This window comes from Aphelocoma coerulescens, chromosome 17 (genome assembly GCF_041296385.1).
Source record: "Aphelocoma coerulescens isolate FSJ_1873_10779 chromosome 17, UR_Acoe_1.0, whole genome shotgun sequence".
Classification (NCBI taxonomy): Eukaryota; Metazoa; Chordata; class Aves; order Passeriformes; family Corvidae; genus Aphelocoma; species Aphelocoma coerulescens.
The window spans coordinates 3,958,160-3,964,159 of NC_091030.1; the positions used below are offsets into that span (position 1 = coordinate 3,958,160).

Here is a 6,000-nt window from a genome sequence, read left to right on the forward strand (position 1 = left end):
AGCCTGAGGCCGTTCCCTCTCTCCTGTCCCTGTTCCCTGGCAGCAGAGCCCGACCCCCCCGGCTGCCCCCTCCTGTCAGGGACTTGTGCAGAGCCACAAGGTCCCCCCTGAGCCTCCTTTGCTCCAGCCTGAGCCCCTTTCCCAGCTCCCTCAGCCTCTCCTGGGGCTCCAGCCCCTTCCCAGCTCTGTTGCCCATCTCTGGATATGCTTTTCCCCCCCTTTTTTTTCTGTAAAGCAGCACCAGGTAAATTCAGACCCACAACACAAACACCAGCAGCACTCTCTGATTTCTCAGCCAGCCAAAGCCCCCAGCAGCCACAGACAGCATCCCCATGGACCTGCTGGGCATCATTTTATCCCCACACAAGAAGAGCTGAGGTGTTTGTGGTGGGCTGGGTGTGATTTGGTTTGAGAACTCTATCCTGGCTCCTGCAACAGCCCTGGAGCATCCAGCAGGAGCTTTGCTATTCTGCACCAGGGCTCTCTCTGTCTGTCTGTAAATACTTCCATTCCAGCAGCCTCTTTCCAGCGTGACAGATTTGCTATGAGGAACCTGGCAGCAAAGGTTCTTCCTCCTCTCTCTCTCCCTCTCTGACAAATGTATAAAATGTATTAGCTTTTCATGTTCTCATTTATGATATAATAAACTCCTCTGTGCCCTGGCCTTGTTCAGGGATTGGAAGTGAAGTGTTCCACTTGCCTGCATTGGTGAAATTCTACCAGACCATTGTGGGTGTTAGAGGGATGGGGCAAGGGCTGGGATTGCAAGGAGGAAAGGGAAAAATGGGATGTAGAGGATGTGAGGCTTCAGGGGCAGAAAGGGGAAAGGGGAAGTAGAGATAATTTCTGTAATATTTTTTTCTCATTTCACTGGGCACGATGTGTTTCCCTGTGGGATTTACATGGCTCTGCTCCTGGTGCTTGAGGTGCTTCTCTAAGTGACAGAGCCACGTCCATCTTTGGACCTTTGAGGGAAAAACAACATAAATGCATAAATAATATACTGCAAGAAGGGAATGAGTCTGGTTGGCCTCACTGAGGATGAAAGGATGGGAATGCAGGAGTAGGATGTGGGAAGCAGGAAGAGTTAAGATGCAGTGAAGGATTGACTTGACAAGACCACTTTGAGAAAAAGAAAGGGAAAGAGGCCCAGTGTCCATCCAGCGTAGGTGTCTGGGCACACACTTGCAGCACCTTGGATAGCTGCACCGCAGAAACCGGAGCTCCAAGTCAGATCTGCTCATTCTGTCACCACAAATCTGCTTTACTTCCCAAGCTTTTCCTCTCCTTTGTTTGCAAGTCAATCTGGAGGGACCTTCTGACAAGGTACCTTTATCCATCAGACTGCCAAGAACATACAAACCTCTCATTTGTCCACTTAATGAAATGGGCACTGCTGGCTTGGCTGTTTTGGTTTTCTTTGCTCTGAATAAATGATTGCCCCCCATGTGTAATTTTTTTCTCAAGTAAACAGATTTGGTCCTGATATTTTATTATTACTACTAGGGAGAGAAGGTATATCCATTCATAGATGATGGATATACACCCATGATGTGCAGGTAGCTTTATACCACAGAAGGCTGCTGTGATGGACATACAGAGAGAATGAGAAATCACATAAAAATGGAGGGAAAAGGAAGTCTTCACAGGAAAAAACCCAAAATCTTCAAACCAAAATGGGAGAAAAAAAAATGAATGAAGTGGGCAGACAATAAAAATGAAGAACAATGGTCTACAAGGGCCCAAAGGGCCCATCCTCATCTTGGTCAATTCCAGATCTCTTCAAATCAAGGGATTGAAATAATCCAAAGTCCCAGATCAACCATTTTAAGTCTTGAAGCTAAGACTAAGATCTTTCTGAGTACTTGTAAGATTTTATTGATCTTTGCTTATGTCAGCTCATTGATACCTTTGTGGACCTTCAGCACCGAGCAATGGGTTCAAAGCTGAGCACACCTTTCCACCTGCTGGCTTTTCACTCAAGGCAAAGCACGAGGTGTCCAAGTGCCTGGAATTACAGGAGCAGTCTGTGTCAGCATCTCTGTTAGCAATGACATCCTTGAGCTTCTGGAAAACCCCGCCTGTGGCAGGAGTCTGTCCCATGCCAAACCCACTGGTGTTACTGTGGTGCAGAAACAGAGTGAAAAGTTCAGGATAGTCAAAGTTGCACCCCTCATCTGCAAGGGTAACCTCATCCCTGCTCATTCGCCTTCCCCAGAGGACACAGAATTTCCTAACACTGCACAGGAACTTAAAAAAATGCCCTGCTCTTTTTTGGATTTTTGGTTATACAAAAAGAAAGGTGGCAGAGTTATCTCCACCAGACCTTCTGCAGGGAGGAGCCAATCCATCAATCCCCAGGGACAGGTTTGCTGTAGGATTAACTCAGGTGAAGGACACACAAAGGTGTCTGAAATGTTATGGGATGGATTTGCTAAAGGATTTGCTCAGGCAAGTGATACAGGTTCAGATGTTTAGGGTCCTATTGATGGATTTGCTGTAGGATCTGCCAGAAAATAAATCTATACCATTTATACCACAGACCTCAGGCACAACAGTCTTGTAGGTTTTTCTTGGGAGGTACAAAAGTGCAAAACTATATAGACTATATAAAAACTGTGTAAAGCTATAAATAAATACTTGATAACAATTAATGCTGTAGGATTTTTCCAGAAGAGAAACAGTCTCACAGGCCAACCCCTGTAAGTGTGTTCTGCATTACCCCAGCACAGGTTGACAAACCAAGATGACTTGTTGCTTATGGAATTTCTTGTGATCATCAAACAAGATGAAAGTCTGGCTTGAGTAATTAAAATGCTAATTGGAAATTCACCATTCATCAGAGGAAATAGCAATGAGTTCCTTTTCTTTTTTCCTTTTTTTTTTCCTCCAGCATTTTCTCTCTAGTGGTGGCAGATGTTGGGGTTGTGAATTCATTGTCTGTCAGAGACACAGCAAAATCCTCTTTCCAAACTAGTTTTCTGTATTTTTGTTGATTGTCTGCTTAAATTAACCTTCTCTAATGAGATGAAAATACGCAGGGTATGCCTGTAATTTACGGGCTGTGAAATTAGTGAGTACAGATATAATACATCCTGGTGGGTGACAGGGACTCGAGAGCTCTGAGAGTGCCCACACAGAGGAGAGGATGGCAATGTGTCTTTAATGCCTGGTTCCCAGCGGTGTGGAGGATAATCCAGGCTGGCTGCTGGCACACAAACACTCAGGACCATTAGGCACAATGGCTGGTGCCTGCCCTCTCCTCTCAGAAAGCCTTTACACCAGGAAAAAGTCAGTATAATGTGAATGTAAAGTGCTGCCACATCTCTCAATTTGCATTTCAATTGCAAACCCTTCCCTGTGAGGGTGCAGAGGCCCTGGCACAGGTTGCCCAGAGAAGCTGTGGCTGCCCCATCCCTGGAAGTGGCCAAGGCCAGGTTGGATGGGGCTTGGAGCAACCCAGGCTGGTGGAAGGGGGCTGAAATCCCCAAGAAAAGGTGGATGCCTTCCACTGAAGGGCTTAAGCTTCAGGATTGGACACATCTTCCTCACTGCCCACCATGCCCCACACTGCCAAAGCTCCCACTCGGAATATTTGTATCAGAAAGTCAGACTTCAATATTTTCACTTGATAAGAAGGTGGTGTTTGAGTTATTTCTCACTCAGGCATAGATCAATGTGCAAACAAACAAGCAAAGCCTCCTCTCAAGAATCACATCAAGACATCCACTGGCACAAACCGATGCAGGCCAGGGGGGAGCACAAAGTGTCCCCATCTGTGTTTGTTCTGCAGACTGGGGAAGGGAGATCAGAGAATTGCAGGGCTGCCAGCTTCCAATATTTTAGGGCTAATTTATGGTAATAGATGTTTGAAACACTCTCAGCCCTCAAGACATTAGTACCCACCTCGGCTTTCACAAAAAAGAAATAAAAAAATCATTCTTTGTTTTCATGCTGAGCAGATAATCTGGATATTGTCTGACAGATTCAATTTGAAGTCCCATAACAAAAAGACAAATAAAAAACCTCCTTCCCTGCTACCCCTGACGATTTTTTCCCTGTGTTTGGTATGTTGTGATAATGGATTTGTGCCTGTAGGACCCACTGGGGGTTGAGAGACCCCGGGTTTGTGTATATGCCAAAGATGTTGCACAGAATGGTGAGAGTCTCGAAGAAAATGAGGAGTGCTGAAGTTCTTTCTAACAATATCCGTTGCTTTAATAGAAGATATTATCACTGTGTGTGAATCTTGTCACACATTAGGCCTCAAATCAGATGTATTTACAGCCCTGTATTTTAAAAAGGTAGAAGAGCAACACTATGAATTTGAGTTTGGGGTGGTTTTTTTACATTTTTAACATAGCTATTACAAGGGGAAAAAAGTCCTTTTATTTGGGTTCAAGTTCAGATCGGTTCTGGATCAAATGGCTGAAGTTGTACCCTGAAATTTGTGTAGGTTCACATCATTCATATCTGTGTCTGTATTTATTAGGTGAAATGAAACAAAACACATAAAAAAGGTGAACAAACAAATGCACAAACAAAACTAAAGCCCAGATCCCTGAGCCTGCTGCTGAATCTGGAATGAGTGCAGATCCAGGCAGAAAATTCTAATCCACCCTCTCATTCCCCCTAATTGTCATTTTTGTTGGATGTGTTTCTAACATATGCCAATTATTTGTGTTTTTATAAACAGGGTCCTTGCCCAGAGGTGAACAAGAAAGACGAAAGACAAGGAAAGGATGGCTCTGCATCACAATTTTCCTGGCAGCAAAAGCAGATTAAGAGTATCCCACCGTTCTCCAGCCAGTTGTTCCCTTCTTCCACACTGCTCCTCCTGCAGATGTGTCACTGCAGTTCTGTGAAGGGGCTCAAGTGAATCCGCTTATAAAGATTTCTTTTCAGTGTGGTCGAGCGTCAGCCCAGCCTCAGGGCAGTTCCCTCCCTAGGTCTGGAGTAGGAAATGGAGCTGCAATGCAGGGAAGAACAGCCAGGGTGGGAAACTGATAAAGTGGTTTTGCCCCTGAGGAATGATGCTGTGGTGGGGTGGGAGAATGTGGTCCAGGAGGAATATGGGTTCACTTCTTTAAAATTGTGAATAAAATAAGGGAAATCTACAAATTTCAGCTATGATTTAATATTTTTTCCCTTTTTTTCTGATTTTTAACTAATACAGGCATTAATTAAGTTGCTCATCCTTTTTTTTCTGAGGGGGAGGAAAGGAGACGTCTTTCCTTCAAAACCTTCACCTGCGGCAGAAATCTTGATGGAGAAGGCAGAGGACTGATACCACTGCTAAATAATCATATTGCTCAGGTGGTGTAAACTGGTTTAGTTCTGACAATGTCACAGTAATTGGCATGAGATGTGAATCAGGTTGCATTCAACCCGAGAATGGTATCAGGGAAAATGTTCTAGTAGGAGGTGAACATCAAAGAGGGAAAAGGAAATCAGAGGAAGGTGCAAAATAGAGTTCCTTTACCCTTAATATCAGTGTTCATGTCCTACAAAATTACTACAAGAAACAGCATGACATGGAGCTGCATGAAACAGGTCTGCGTGTCCCAGGGAAAATATCCAGACAGAAACTTGAAAGTCTTGAGTTTTTGCAAAGCTACATTCTGGTTAGGGCAGTAGAAACATTTTTGTGGAGTTTTCTTTTGTCCTTTTTGGCCATTTTTGCATTTTAGCTTAGTTTTAATTATTGGGAATGCTATAAGAAAACTTGTTTCAATCTGGGGAAAAAATAAGAGAAAAATTAAAAATTATGTCAATTCTCTTTAAAAAAACAGAAAGGGATTTATTAAAACTGATTCTTTCCTGCAAACAGCTCTGATTTCCAAGAAATGGACTTTTCCAAGGAATAATAGGTTTATTGCAAGTAAACAGCTCTTGTGCTGTCACTGGTGTGGGTGCAGCTCTGTTTCCAAGGCAGTGCCCCTGTTCTGAAGAGCTCTGCTCTCTGTGGAGACAAGAACCCTCCCTGGGCCCAGCCCAGAC

General features: G+C 44.1%; 1 long non-coding RNA gene across 1 annotated transcript in view; it reads left to right on the forward strand.

Moving 5' to 3' along the window:
- The window catches only part of LOC138119750 (uncharacterized), a 32,199-nt gene extending 26,465 nt beyond the window's left edge, over positions 1 to 5,734 (forward strand). Inside the window, exon 4 of the long non-coding RNA XR_011155603.1 lies at positions 4,697 to 5,734. This is a non-coding gene — a long non-coding RNA (uncharacterized lncRNA). The remainder of the gene's footprint in view (positions 1 to 4,696) is intronic.
- The last annotated feature ends 266 nt before the right edge of the window (positions 5,735 to 6,000 follow it).